The following is a 15,927-nucleotide window of genomic DNA, read 5'->3' on the forward strand; positions in this document are numbered from 1 at the left end:
TCTAGGGGATAGAAATTGGGTTAGTCCAGCAGTTTAACCTAGGTTAATCCAGAATTGAAGGTTTGGGTTAAGCCAGAGGTGAAAATTAGGGTTGGGTCCTGGGTTAAGGCTAGGTTTAGGGTTGGACCATCGGTTAGCATTAGAGTTAAAACAGCAGTTAGGGTCAGACCAGGAGCTAGAAATAGGGTTAGTCCAGCAGTTAAAGTTAGGTTATCCCAGTATTTAAGGTTTAGGTTAAGTCAGAGGTGAGGATTAGGGATGAGTCCTGTGTTAAGGCTAGGGTTAGGGTTAGACCATGGGTTAGGAATAGAGGAAAAACAGGACTTAGTTTAAAACTAGGGGCTAGAAATAGGGTTAGTCCAGCAGTTTAACCTAGGTTAAGCCAGAATTGAAGGTTTGGGTTAAGCCAAAGGTGAGGACTAGGGTTGGGTCCTGGGTTAAGGCTAGGGTTAGGGTTAAACCATGGGTTAGTAGTAATAGAGTTAAAACAGGAGTTAGGGTCAGACCTGGAGCTAGAAATAGAGTTAGTCCAGCAGTTTAATTTAGGTTATCCCAAAATTTAAGGTTAAGGTTTGGGTTAGGCCAGAGGTGAGGATTAGGGTTGAGTCCAGGGTTAAGGTTAGGGTTAGACCATGGGTTAAGAATAGAGTAAAAACAGGAGTTAGTTTAAAACTAGGGGCTATAATTAGGGTTGGTCCAGCAGTTTAACCTAGGTTAAGCCAGATTTGAAGTTTTAGGTTAAGCCAGAGGTGAGGATTAGGTTTGGGTCCTGGGTTAAGGCTAGGGTTAAGGTTAAACCATGGGTTAGTAATAGAGTTATAACAGGAGTTAGGGTCAGACCAGGAGCTAGAAATAGGGTTAGGCCAGCAGTTTAAGTTAGGTTATCCCAGTATTTAAGGTTTAGGTTAAGTTAGAGGTGAGGATTAGGGTTGGGTCCTGGGTTAAGGCTAGGGTTAGGGTTAGACCATGGGTTAGGAATAGAGTTAAAACAGGAGTTAGGGTCAGACCTGGAGCTAAAAATAGGGTAAGTCCAGCAGTTAAAGTCAGGTTATTGCAGAATTTAAGGTTTAGGTTTGGGTTGGCAAGAAGTGAGGATTAGTGATGAGTCCGGGTTTAAGGCTTGGGTTAGGGTTAGACCATTAGTTAGGAATAGAGTAAAAACAGGAGTTAGTGTAAAACTAGGAGCTAGAAATAGGGTTTTTCCAGCAGTATAACTTAGTTTAAGACCGAATTTAAGGTTTAGATTAAGCAAAAGGTGAGGATTAGAGTTGAGTCCTGGGTTAAAGCTAGTGTTAGGGTTAGACCATGGGTTAGGATTAGAGTTAAAACAGGAGTTAGGGTCAGACCAGGAGCTAGAAATAGGGTTAGTTGAGCAGTAAAAGTTAGGTTATCCCAGTATTTAAGGTTTAGGTTAAGTCAGAGGTGAGGATTAGGGTTGGGTCCGGGGTTAAGGCTAGGGTTAGACCATGGGTTAGGAATAGAGTAAAAATAGGAGTTAGTTTAAAACTAAGGGCTAGAAATAAGGTTAGTCCAGCAGTTTAACTTAAGTTAAGCCAGAATTTAAGGTTTGGGTTAAGCCAGAGGTGAGGATTAGGGTTAAGGCTAGGGTTAGGGTTAGACAAAGGGTTAGGAGAAGAGTAAAACAGGAGTTAGTTTAAAACTATGGGCTGGAAATAGGGTTATTCCAGCAGTTTAACATAGTTTAAGCCAGAATTTAAGGTTTAGTTTAAGACAGAGGTGAGGATTAAGGTTGGGTCCCTGGTTAGGGCTAGGGTTAGGATTACACCATGGGTTAGGAATAGAGTTAAAGCAGGAGTTAGAATCAGACCAGGAGCTAGAAATAGGGTTACTCCAGCAGTTAAAGTTAGGTTATCCCAGAATTTAAGGTTTAGGTTTGGGTTAGGCCAGAGGTGAGGATTAGGGATGAGTCCTGTGTTAAGGCTAGGGTTAGGGTTAAACCATGGGTTAGGAATAGAGTTAAAACAGGAGTCATGGTCAGACCAGGAGCTAGAAATAAAGTTAGTCCAGCAGTTAAAGTTAGGTTAAGCAGGAATTTAAGGTTTAGTTTAAGCCGTAGGAGAGGATTAGGGTTGGGTCATGGGTTAAGGCTAGGGTTAGGGTTAGACCATGGGTTAGTAATAGAGTTAAAACAGGAGTTAGGGTTAGACCAGGAGCTAGAAATAGGGTTAGTCCAGCAGTTAAAGTTAGGTTATCCCAGTATTTAAGGTTTAAATTAAGCCAGAGGTGAGGATTTGGGTTAGGTCCTGGGTTAAAGCTAGGGTTAGGGTTAGACCATGGGTTTGGAATAGAGTAAAAACAGGAGTTAGTTTAAAGCTAAGGGATATAAATTGGGTTAGTTCAGCAGTTTAACATAGTTTAAGTCAGATTTTAAGGTTTTGATTAAGCAATAGGTGAGGATTAGAGTTGGGTCCTGTGTTAAGGCTAGGGTTAGGGTTAGACCATGGGTTAAGAATAGAGTAAAAACAGGAGTTAGTTTAAAACTAGGGGCTAGAAATAGTGTTAGTCCAGCAGTAAAATTTAGGTTATCCCAGTATTTAAAATTTAGGTTAAGTCAGAGTTGAGGATTAGGGTTGGGTCCTCGGTTAAGGCTAGGGTTAGAGTTAGACAATGGATTAGAAATAGAGTAAAATCAGGAGTTAGTTTAAAACTAGGAGCTAGAAATAGAGTTAGTCCAGCAGTTTAACCTAGGTTAAGCCAGAATTTAAGGTTTAGGTTAAGCCAGAGGTGAGGATTAGGGTTGGGTCCTGGGTTAAGGTTAGGGTTAAGGTTAGACTAAGTGTTAGTAATAGATTTAAAACAAGAGTTGGGATGAGACCACAAGCTAGAAATAGGGTTAGTCCAGCAGTTAAAGTTAGGTTATCCCAGAATTTAAGGTTAAGGTTTGGGTTAGGCCAGAGGTGAGGATTAGGGTTGAGTCCTTGGTTAAGGTTAGGGTTAGTGTTAGACCATGGGTTAGGAATAGATTAAAGACAGGAGTTAGTTTAAAACTAGGGGCTAGAAATAGGGTTAATGCAGCAGTTTAACCTACGTTAAGCCAGAATATAAGGTTTAGATTAACCCAGAGGTGAGGATTAGGGCTGGGTCCTGGGTTAAGGCTAGGGTTAGGGTTAGACCACGTGTTAGGATCAGAATTAAAACAGGAGTTAGGGTGAGACCAGGAGCTAGAAATAGGGTTAGTCCAGCAGTTAAAGTTAGGTTATCCCAGTATTTAAGGTTTAGGTTAAGTCAGAGGTTTGGATTAGGGTTGGGTCCTGGGTTAAGGCTAGGGTTGGGGTTAGACTATGGGTTAGGAATAGAGTTAAAACAGGAGTTAGGGTCAGACCAGGAGCTTGAAATAGGGTTAGTCCAGTAGTTAAATTAAGGTTATCCCAGTATTTAAGGTTTAGGGTAGGTCAGAGGTGAGCATTAGGGTTGGGTCCTGGGTTAAGACTAGAGTTAGCGTTAGACCATGGGTTAGGAATAGAGTTAAAACAGGAGTTAGGTTCAGACCAGAAGCTAGAAATAGGGTTAGTCCAGCAGTTAAAGTTAGGTTATCCCAGAATTTAAGGTGTAGGTTTGGGTTAGGCCAGAGGTGAGGATTAGGGTTGAGTCCTGGGTTAAGGATAGGTTTAGGGTTAGACCATGGGTTAGGAATAGAAAAAAAACAGGAGTTAGTTTAAAACTAGGGGCTAAAATAGGGTTAGTCCAGCAGTTTAAACTAGATTAAGCCAGAATTAAAGGTTTGGGTTAAGCCAGAGGTGAGGATTAGGGTTGGGTCCTGGGTTAAGGCTAGGGTTAGACTATGAATTAGGAATATAGTTAAAACAATAGTTAGGGTCAGACCAGGAGCTGGAAATAGGGTTAATCCAGCAGTTAAAGTTAGGTTATCCCAGTATTTAAGGTTTAGGTTAAATCAGAGGTGAGGATTAGGGTTGGGTCCTGAGTTAAGGCTAGGGTTAGGGTTCGACCATTTGTTAGGAATAGAGTAAAAACAGGAGTTAGTTTAAAACTAGGGGCTAGAAATAGGGTTATTCCAGCAGTTTAACATAGTTTAAGCCAGAATTTAAGGTTTAGTTTAAGACGGAGGTGAGGATTAGGGTTATGTCCCTGGTTAAGGCTAGGGTTAGGATTACACCATGGGTTAGGAATAGAGTTAAAGCAGGAGTTAGGGTCAGACCAGGAGCCTGAAACAGGGTTAGTCCAGCAGTTAAATTTAGGTTATCCCAAAATTTAAGGTTTAGTTTTGGGTTAGGCTAGAGGTGAGGATTAGGGATGAGTCCTGTGCTAAGGCTAAGGTTAGGGTTATACCATGGGTTAGGAATAGAGTTAAAACGGGAGTTATGGTCAGACCGGGAGCTAGAAATAGGGTTAGTCCAGCAGTTAAAGTTATGTTATCCCAGTATTTAAGGTTTAGGTTAAGTCAGAGGTGAGGAGTAGGGTTGGGTCCTGAGTTAAGGCTAGGGTTAGGGTTAGACCATGGGTTAGGAATAGAGTAAAAACAGGAAATAGTTTAAAACTAGGGGCTAGAAATAGGGTTATTCCAGCAGTTTAACATAGTTTAAGCCTGAATTTAAGGTTTAGTTTAAGACAGAGGTGAGGATTAGGGTTATGTCCCTGGTTAAGGCTAGGGTTAGGATTACACCATGGGTTAGGAATAGAGTTAAAGCAGGAGTTAGGGTCAGACCAGGAGCCTGAAACAGGGTTAGTCCAGCAGTTAAATTGAGGTTATACCACAATTTAAGGTTTAGGTTTGGGTTAGGCCAAAGGTGAGGATTAGGGATGAGTCCTGTGTTAAGTCTAGGGTTAGGGTTAAACCATGGGTTAGGAATAGAGTTTAAACGGGAATTTTTGGTCAGACCAGCAGCTAGAAATAGGGTTAGTCCAGCAGTTAAAGTTAGGTTTTCCCAGTATTTATGGTTTAGGGTAGGTCAGAGGTGAGCATTAGGGTTGGGTCCTGGGTTAAGGCTACGGTTAGGGTTAGACCATCGGTTAGTAATAGAGGTAAAAGAGGAGATAGGGTCAGACCACAAGCTAGAAATAGGGTTAGCCCAGCAGTTTAACCTATGTTAAGCAAGAATTGAAGGTTTGGGTTAAGCCCAAGGTGAGGATTAGGGTTGGGTCCTGGATTAAGGCTAGGGTTAGGGTTAGACCATGGGTTAGTAATAGAGTTAAAACAGGAGATAGGGTCAGACCACAATCTAGAAATAGGGTTAGTGCAGCATTTAAAGTTAGGGTATCCCTGAATTTAAGGTTAATGTTTGGGTTAGGCCAGAGGTGAGGATTAGGGTTGAGTCGTGGGTTAAAGTTAGGGTTAGGGTTAGACCATGAGTTAGGAATAGAGTAAAAACAGAAGTTAGTTTAAAACTAGGGGCTAGAAATAGTGTTAATGCGGCAGTTTAACCTACGTTAAGCCAGAATATAAGGTTTAGATTAACCCAGAGGTGAGGATTAGGGTTGGGTCCTGGGTTAAGGCTAGGGTTAGGGTTAGACCACGTGTTAGGATCAGAGTTAAAACAGGAGTTAGGGTGAGACCAGGAGCTAGAAATAGGGTTAGTCCAGCAGTTAAAGTTAGGTTATCCCAGTATTTAAGGTTTAGGTTAAGTCAGAGGTGTGGATTACTGTTGGGTCCTAGGTTAAGGCTAGGGTTAGGGTTAGACTATGGGTTAGGAATAGAGTTAAAACAGGAGTTAGGGTCAGACCAGGAGCTAGAAATAGGGTTATTCCAGCAGTTCAAGTTAGGTTATCCCAGAATTTAAGGTTTAGGTTTCGGTTAGGCCAGAGGTGAGGATTAGATTTGAGTCCTCAGTTAAGGTTATGGATAGGGTTAGGCCATGGGTTGGGAATAGAGTTAAAGCAAGAGTTATGGTCAGACCAGGAGCTAGAAATAGGGTTAGTCCAGCAGGTAAAGTTAGGTTATCCCAGAATTTAAGGATTAGGTTAGGCCAGAGGTGAGGATTAGGGATGAGTCCTGTGTTAAGGCTAGGGTTAGGGTTAGACCATGGGTTAGGAATAGAGGAAAAACAGGAGTTTGTTTAAAACTAGGGGCTAGAAATAGGGTTAGTCCAGCAGTTTAACCTAGGCTAAGCCAGAATTGAAGGTTTGGGTTAAGCCAGAGGTGAGGATTAGGGTTGGGTCCTGGGTTAAAGCTAGAGTTAGAGGTAGACCATGGGTTAGTAATAGAGTTAAAAATGGAGTTAGGGTCAGACCACAAGCTAGAAATAGGGTTAGTCCAGCAGATAAAGTTAGGTTATTCCAGTATTTAAGGTTTAGGTTAAGTCAGAGGTGAGGATTAGGGTTGGGTCCTAGGTTAAGGCTGGGGGTTAGGGTTACACCAAGGGTTAGGAATAGAGTTAAAGCAGGAGTTAGGGTCAAACCAGGGGCTAGAAATAGGGTTAGTCCAGCAGTTAAACTTAGGTTAAGCCAGAATTTAAGGTTTAGGTTAAGCCAGAGGTGAGGAATAGGGTTTTGTACAGGGTTAAGGCTAGGGTTAGGTTAGACCATGGGCTAGTAATAGAGTTAAAAAAGAATTTTGAATCAGACCAAGAACTAGAAATAGGGTTAGTTCAGCAGTTAAAGTTAGGTTATCCCAGAATTTAAGGTTTAGGTTTGGGTAAGGCCAGAGGTGAGGTTTAGGATTGAGTGCTGGATTAAGGCTAGGGTTAGCGTTACACCATGGGTTAGGAATAGAGTTAAAACATGAGTTGGGGTCATATCAGGATCTAGAAATAGGGTTAGTCCAGTAGTTAAACTTAGGTTAAGCCAGAATTTAAGGTTTAGGTTAAGCCAGTGGTGAGGAGTAGGGTTGGGTCTTGGGCTAAGGCTAGGGTTAGGGTTAGAACATGAGTTAGTAATAGAGTTAAAACAGGAGTTAAGGTCAGTCCACGAGCTAGAAATAAGGTTAGTCCAACAGTTAAAGTTAGGTTATCCCAGAATTTAAGGTTTAGGTTTGGGTTAGGCCAGAGCTGAGGATTAGGGTTGAGTCCTGGGTTAAGGCTAGAGTTAGGGTTAAACCATGGGTTAGGAATAGAGTAAAAACAGGAGTTAGTTTAAAACTAGGGGATAGAAATTGAGTTAGTCCAGCAGTTTAACATAGGTTAAGCCAGAATTTAAGGTTTAGATTAAACAAGAGGTGAGGATTTAATTTGGGTACTGAGTTAAAGCTATCATTAGGGTTAGATCATGGGTTAGGAGTAGCGTTAAACAGGAGTTAGGGTCAGACCAGGAGCTAGAAATAGGGTTAATCCAGCAGTTAAAGTTAGGTTATCCCAGTATTTAAGGTTTAGGTTAAGTCAGAGGTGAGGATTAGGGTTGGGTCCTCGTTTAAGGCTAGGGTTAGGGTTAGACCATGGGTTAGGAATAGAGTAAAAACAGGAGTTAGTTTAAAACTAGGGGCTAGAAATAGGGTTATTCTAGCAGTTTAACATAGTTTAAGCCAGAATTTAAGGTTTAGATTAAGCAAGAGGTGAGGATTAGGGTTGGGTCCTGAGTTAAGGCTAGGGTTAGGGTTAGACCATGGGTTAGGAATAGAGTAAAAACAGGAGTTAGTTTAAAAGTAGGGGCTTGAAATAGGGTTATTCCAGCAGTTTAACATAGCTAAAGCCAGAATTTAAGGTTTAGTTTAAGACAGAGGTGAGGATTAGGGTTGGGTTCCTGGTTAAGGCTAGGGTTAGGATTACACCATGGGTTAGGAATAGAGTTAAAGCAGGAGTTAGGGTCAGACCAGGAGCCTGAAACAGGGTTAGTCCAACAGTTAAAGTTAGGTTATCCCAGAATTTAAGGTTTAGGTTTGGGTTAGGCCAGAGGTGAGGAATACGGATGAGTCCTGTGTTAAGGCTAGGGTTAGGGTTACACCATGGGTTAGGAATAGAGTTAAAACGGGAGTTATGGTCAGACCAGGAGCTAGAAATAGGGTTAGTCCAGCAGTTAAAGTTAGGTTATCCCAGAATTTAAGGTTTAGGTTTGGGTTAGACCAGAGTTGAGGATTAGGGATGAGTCCTCGTTTAAGGCTAGAGTTAGGGTTAGACCATGGGTTAGGAATAGAGTAAAAACAGGAGTTAGTTTAAAACTAGGGGCTAGAAATAGGGTTATTCCAGCAGTTTAACATAGTTTAAGCCAGAATTTAAGGTTTAGATTAAGCAAGAGGTGAGGATTAGAGTTGGGTCCTGTGTTAAGGCTAGGGTTAAGGTTAGACCATGGGTTAAGAATAGAGGAAAAACAGGAGTTAGTTTAAACTAGGGGCTAGACATAGGGTTAGTCCAGCAGTTTAACCTATGTTAAGCCAGAATTGAAGGTTTGGGTTAAGCAAGAGGTGAGGATTAGTGTTGGGTCCTGGGTTACGGCTAGGGTTAGGGTTAGGATTAGATTTAAAACAGGAGTTAGGGTCAGACCAGGAGCTAGAAATAGGGTTAGCCCAGCAGTTAAAGTTAGGTTATCCCAGTATTTAAGGTTTAGGTTAAGTCAGAGGGGAGGATTAGGGTTGGGTCCTGGGTTAAGGCTAGGGTTAGGGTTATACCATGGGTTAGGAATAGAGTAAAAACAGGAGTTAGTTTAAAACTAGTGGCTAGAAATAGGGTTAGTCCAGCAGTTTAACCTAGGTTAAGCCAGAATTTAATGTTTAAATTAAGCCAGAGGTGAGGATTAGGGTTTGGTGCTAAGTTATTGCTAGGGTTAGGGTTAGACCATGGGTTAGGAATAGAGTTAACACAGGAGTTGGGGTCAGATCAGGAGCTAGAAATTGGGTTAGTCTAGTAGTTATACTTAGGTTAAGCCAGATTTTAATGTTTAGGTTAATCCAGTGTTGAGGATTAGGGTTGGGTTTTGGGTTAAGGCTAGGTTTAGGGTTAGAACATTGGTTAGTAATAGAGTTAAACCAGGAGTTAGGGTTAGACCACGATCTAGGAATAAGGTTAGTCCAACAGTTAAAGTTAGGTTATCCCAGAATTTAAGGTTTAGGTTTGGGTTAGGCCAAAGATGAGGATTTGGGTTGAGTCCTGGGTTAAGGCTAGAGTTAGGTTTAGACCATGGGTTAGGAATAGAGTAAAAACAGGAGTTAGTTTAAAACTAGGGGCTAGAAGTAGGGTTATTACAGCCGTTTAACATAGTTTAAGCCAGAATTTAAGGTTTAGATTAAGCAAGAGGTGAGGATTAGAGTTGGGTCCTGGGTTATGGCTAGGGTTAGGGTTAGACCATGGGTTAGGATTAGACTTAAAACAGGAGTTAGGGTCAGACCAGAAGCTAGAAATAGGGTTAGTCCAGCAGTTAAAGTTAGGTTAGCCCAGTATTTAAAGTTTAGGTTAAGTCAGAGTTGAGGATTAGGCTTGGGTCCTGTGTTAAGGCTAGGGTTAGGGTTAGACCATGGGTTAAGATTAGAGGAAAAACAGGAGTTAGTTTAAAACTAGGAGCTAGAAATAGCGTTAGTCCAGCAGTTTAACCTAGGTTAAGCCAGAATTTAAGGTTTAGGTTAAGCCAGAGGTGAGGATTAGGGTTGGGTCCTGGGTTAATGCTAGGGTTAGACTAAGGGTTAGTAATAGATTTAAAACAAGAGTTAGGGTCAGACCACAAGCTACAAATAGGGTTAGTCCAGCAGTTAAAGTTAGGTTATCCCAGAATTTAAGGTTAAGGTTTGGGTTAGGCCAGAGGTGAGGATTAGGGTTGAGTCCTGGGTTAAGGTTAGGGTTAGTTTTAGACCATGGGTTAGGAATAGAGATGAGCGAACCGGTCGTGGTTCGGCTCGAGTTCGGTTCGCCGAACGGAGGTCTCGTTCGAGTTCGGTTCGTTGAACGTTCAACGAACCGAACTCGAACTGCATAGGAAACTATGGCAGGCAATCACAAACACATAAAAACACCTAAAAAACACACTCAAAGGTGTCCAAAAGGTGACAAACAACTCACAACACAACACAAACACATCGGAAAGTGACAAGGACATATACTCATGCAAAAACAAAAGAGCTGGACAAGGAAAAAGAGGAGGAGACACAGATATAGGCATGGCACGCCCTTCTAAAATCATGTAAAGCACCGCAAGGTGACTCTAAGCGGAGTCTCCCTTTTTTCCAAAAATTGGGCCACACACACACCCACCCCTTCAGTGGCAGCAGTTGTGCCCCAGTTGTACACTTCACAGCTAGATTTGCATCAAGCACATTCAAAAATACGCCATACTTAACCGTCCCCAGGATGACACCGGGGTAGGTAGCAAAGTCTTTGCTGTACCATGACTTGTTCATCTTGGCTCCTTTTAAAAAACACAGCAAGCAAGGGTTACTCCAAGCGGAGTCTCCCTTTTTTTCCAAAAATTGGGCCCCACACACACCCACCCATTCAGTGGCAGCACTTGTGCCTTAGTTGTACACTTCACAGCTAGATTTGCATCAAGCACATTCAAAAATACGCCATACTTAACCGTCCCCAGGATGACACCGGGGTAGGTAGCAAAGTCTTACCTGAACCATGACTTGTTCATCTTGGCTCCTTTTAAAAAACACAGCAAGCAAGGGTTACTCCAAGCGGAGTCTCCCTTTTTTCCAAAAATTGTGCCCCACAGACACCCCATCAGTGGCAGCACTTGTGCCCTAGTTGCAAACAGGATGTTTTGATTTGCATCAAGCACATTCCAAATCCACAAGCATTTACTCTCACCAGGATGACACAGGTGTATTAAATTCCTTGTGGATCCATGACTTGTTTATTTTGATGAACGTTAGTCTGTCCACATTGTCACTGGACAGACGCATGCGCTTTTCTGTCAGCACACACCCAGCAGCACTGAAGACACGTTCAGAGACAACGCTGGCAGCTGGACACGACAAAATCTCCAAGGCGTAAGTGGAGAGCTCTGGCCACTTTTCAAGATTTGAAGCCCAAAATGAGCAAGGCTCCATATGCAAAGTCATAACATCGATGTTCATTTGCAGATACTCCTGTATCATCCTCTCCATCCTCTCCAGCCATTGACTATGTGTCAGACTTGTTGTCTCTGTTGGCCTTGCAAAGGAGGGTCTAAAAAAATTATGAAAAGATTCCATAAAATTGCTGTTACCAGTAGCACCAGATACGGTGCTACTGGTACGAGTAGACTGTTGAAGATGACGAGACCGTCCCATGTTTGTCAAGTTACAACTGGGAGATTCACTCCCTGCACCTGCACGGTTGTTTGGTGGAAAAGCCGAGCTAAGATCGAGTAACAGATTCTGCTGATACTCCTGCATACATGCGTCCCTTTCTATGGCTCATCATCACTTCTAATTTTGACAATACGAGGGTCATGTTGGAGGTAGTGCAGCAAGAAAGCGCTCATGTGTCTTGCGCAGCCATGCGGACCAAGTCCACGCTGTGTTTGTGGCATAGAGGTGCTAACCATTCTTTTTTCCTCTGACATCTCCCCCCAACCTCTTTCAACTGAAATTTGACCAAGGTCTCCCTCTTCCGCTGAGACTTCCATGTCCATGGACAGTTCGTCCTCCATTTCTTCATGTTCTCCTGCACCTTCCTCAACATTTCGCCTGCTACAATGCGCCCTTGTTGATCCCTGTCCCCCATGGTCCCATGACTGCCGCGTTGGTGATGATGAACATCTGGACCTTGGTAATGTTGTTGTGTCTTGCGCATATGAATGTAGTTCCCCCCTTCCTGTTGTCCCACCCCCTAACTCCGAATAATGTTTATCGTGTGCTCCAGCATGTAAATAACTGGAATTGTCATGCGTATAATGGCATTGTCAGCGCTAAACATATTCGTCGCCATGTCGAAACTGTGCAGAAGGGTGCATAGGTCCTTGATCTGAGACCACTCCATCAGGGTGATCTGCCCCACCTCTGCATCTTGTTTGCCCAGGTTATACGTCATGACGTATTGCACCAGGGCTCGGCGGTGCTGCCACAGTCGCTGTAACATGTGGAGAGTCGAATTCCAGCGTATCGGCACATCGCATTTCAGGCGATGAACCGGCAGGCCAAAAGACTTCTGGAGCGATGCAAGTCGCTCAGCTGCGGCGGTTGAACGGCGTAAGTGAGCAGACAGTTTTCACACCCTGGTCAGAAGGCCATCTAGGCCGGGATAGTGTGTTAAAAATTGCTGGACAACAAGGTTCAACACGTGAGCCATACAAGGCACGTGTGTCACCTTGCCCAGGCGAAGGGCCGCACCCAGGTTTGCAGCATTGTCGCACACGGCCTTACCAGGCTGCAGGTTGAGTGGAGACAACCATTTATTAAACTCGGACCGCAGAGCTGACCACAACTCCTCAGCTGTGTGACTCTTATTCCCAAGACATGTCAAGCTAAAGACCGCCTGATGCCGTTGCGCTCTGCTGCCAGCATAGTAATGAGGGGTGCGTGATTCCTTCTGCGCAGTGAGAACGCTGGTGGCCTGACCAGGCAGGCTTGGGGCGGAGGTGGAGGACACAGATGAGGTGGAGGAGGCAGAAGCAGTGGCGGAACTTGGACAGACAGAGGATTGACACACAAGTAGTGGGGACGGCAAGACTTGTGCAGCAGACCCTTCACCATCTATCACCATAGTTACCCAGTGCAAAGTCAGCGACATGTAACGTCCCTGTCCATGCTTACTGGTCCAAGTATCGGTGGTGAAATGCATCCGTTCACACACAGAGTTTCTCAAGGAAGCGGTGATGTTGTGTGCGACATGCTGGTGTAGCGCGGGCACACCTTTCTTAGAGAAGTAGTGGCGACTTGGCATCTGGTACGGGGGCACAGCGACAGACATAAGGTCTCTAAAATCCTGTGTGTCCACCAGGCGGAAAGGCAGCATTTCGGTAGCCAAGAGCTTACAGAGGGATAAAGTCAACCTCTTAGCTTTGTCATGGGTTGCAGAAAATGGCCTTTTATTTGTCCACATCTGAGGGACAGAGATCTGGCTGCTGTGTGTAGACGGTGTTGAGTAGGGTGTCCCTGGAAAAATGGAGGTTTGGGAGGAAAGTGCAAGCAGAGACATGATGTTGCCTTCATCCAATGTTGGTGCTATCGATGTCTGAGAGAGCTGTACACACTCACTTGTTTCCCCTTCCAAACCAACTGACAACCTACCAAGCAAACTGCCTGTTGTGGTTACAGTGGTGGAAGTTGTGCATGGAAAACCAGGTGTGACAACTGTCCCCACAGTCCTAAAGATGAAGAGCGCGCGGATGCACTGGAAGGGGCAGGCCGTGGATGGTTCGCTCCGCTAGGCCGCATTGCAGCACGGTGAGCTTCCCACTGGGACATATGATATTTATTCATGTGACGATTCATGGAAGAAGTTGTCAAACTGCTGAGGTTTTGACCTCTACTAACAGAATCATGACAAATTTACACATCACATAATTTGGGCGATCTTTTTCTATGTCAAAAAAGGACCAGGCTAGGCAAGGCTTAGAGGGCATGCGACCTGCTGAGCCCCCCCGACTAGTGCTCAGAGGCAGAGTGGTGGCTGATGATGCAGTTGTAGACGTGCTACCAGTGCTCCGACTCTGTCCAGGAAGGCGCAAGGTAACTTCGTCGTCGGTTGCATCCTCCTCCACTGCCACTCTTGACCTACTCGAGTGCCTGACTGTGGGTTGACAGTAGGTGGGATCTAGAACTTCATCATCAATTGTTGTGTTTGCACTCCCCTCCCCCTCAGACCGAGCCTCTTCTTGCCCTGACCGAATATTTAAGTTGTCATCACAATCTGGTATCTGCGTCTCATCATCATCAGTATGTTCCTCATTGTCTATAACCACAGGTGTTACAGTTTGTGACAGAGGGTCAACATTATGCTCAGAAACTTGGTCCTCACGGCCTGAATCAGAGTCACAAAGGTTCTGGGCATCACTGCAGACCATCTCCTGGTCTGTACTCACTGTAGCTTGGGAGCAGACCTGTGATTCCCAGGCTATAGTGTGACTGAACAGCTCTGCAGACTCAGCCATCTCAGTTCCACCATACTATGCAGGGCTGATGGAGACTTCAGAGCTGGGAGAAAGCAAGTTTGATTGAAGTGACAACTCAGAGGACTGGTGTTTTTTGGATGCGGTAGTTGAGGTGGCTGAGAGGGCACTTGTTGGACCACTTGAGATCCATTCAAGCATTTTCCTTTTTTGGCCATCATCTATCTTTGTTCCTGTTGTTCGTCTCCGTAAAAAAAGGAGCACATCGGATTGTCCACGGTAAGTAGTAGACATCTTACTTTTGCTGATAGATGGTCTATCTTCAGCAGATGTTAATGGAGCTTTGCCACCTTCCCCACGGACAAACCCTTTTTTTCCTTTTACAACACGCCTCTTCCCCTTTCCACCAGCATCTGTCATTTTGCCACTCATGTTGATTGCGACAAGATTGTGCACTTAAAATGTGGTAGTAAAAATTGAGAGGTGGTGTAGATTGCAGCGGTGGTCTAGCTTTATTAACAGCAGAATAAACAACAATAATTATCCCTGACAATGCAACTACGGCCCTTAAACTGGCAGCATAAATTGCTAGTATAATGGCTAAGTAACAATGAGTTTGAGTGTGCAATGCAGGCCGACGTGCTGCAAATATCTTTGCAATAGTGGGACTATACAGAAGTCCAATAGCCACGTTTAGGATGCCACTAAGTTCACTCAGTGTTTGCTAGTATAATGGCTTAGTAACAATGAGTTTGAGTGTGCAATGCAGGCAGACGTGCTGCAAATATCTTTGCACTAGTGGGACTATACAGAAGTCCAATAGCCACGTTTAGGATGCCACTAAGTTCACTCAGTGTTTGCTAGTATAATGGCTTAGTAACATTGAGTTTGAGTGTGCAATGCAGGCAGACGTGCTGCAAATATCTTTGCACTAGTGGGACAATACAGAAGTCCAATAGCCACGTTTAGGATGCCACTAAGTTCACTCAGTGTTTGCTAGTATAATGGCTTAATAACAATGAGTTTGAGTGTGCAATGCAGGCCGACGTGCTGCAAATATCTTTGCAATAGTGGGACTATACAGAAGTCCAATAGCCACGTTTAGGATGCCACTAAGTTCACTCAGTGTTTGCTAGTATAATGGCTTAGTATCAATGAGTTTGAGTGTGCAATGCAGGCAGACGTGCTGCAAATATCTTTGCACTAGTGGGACTATACAGAAGTCCAATAGCCACGTTTAGGATGCCACTAAGTTCACTCAGTGTTTGCTAGTATAATGGCTTAGTAACAATGAGTTTGAGTGTGCAATGCAGGCAGACGTGCTGCAAATATCTTTGCACTAGTGGGACTATACAGAAGTTCAATAGCCTTGTTTAGGATGCAACTAAGTTCACTCAGTGTTTGCTAGTATAATGGCTTAGTAACAATGAGATTGAGTGTGCAATGCAGGCAGACGTGCTGCAAATATCTTTGCACTAGTGGGACAATACAGAAGTCCAATAGCCACGTTTAGGATGCCACTAAGTTCACTCAGTGTTTGCTAGTATAATGGCTTAGTAACAATGAGTTTGAGTGTGCAATGCAGGCAGACGTGCTGCAAATATCTTTCCACTAGTGGGACTATACAGAAGTTCAATAGCCACGTTTAGGATGCCACTAGGTTCACTCAGTGTTTGCTAGTATAATGGCTTAGTAACAAAGAGTTTGAGTGTGCAATGCAGGCAGACGTGCTGTAAATATCTTTGCACAAGTGGGACTATACAGAAGTCCAATAGCCACGTTTAGGATGCCACTAAGTTCACTCAGTATTTGCTAGTATAATAGCTTAGTAACAATGAGCTTGAGTGTGCAATGCAGGCTGACGTGCTGCAAATATCTTTGCACTAGTGGGACTATACAGAAGTCCATTAGCCACGTTTAGGATGCCACTAAGTTCACTCAGTGTTTGCTAGTATAATGGCTTAGTAACAATGCGTTTGATTGTGCAAAGGGCAGGAGGGTACAGTGGCAGGGTTGTGGGTCTCTGGGTAGAGGAAAGGAAGCCTGCCTTTCTATCCC

This window comes from Anomaloglossus baeobatrachus, chromosome 4 (genome assembly GCF_048569485.1).
Source record: "Anomaloglossus baeobatrachus isolate aAnoBae1 chromosome 4, aAnoBae1.hap1, whole genome shotgun sequence".
Taxonomy (NCBI): Eukaryota; Metazoa; Chordata; class Amphibia; order Anura; family Aromobatidae; genus Anomaloglossus; species Anomaloglossus baeobatrachus.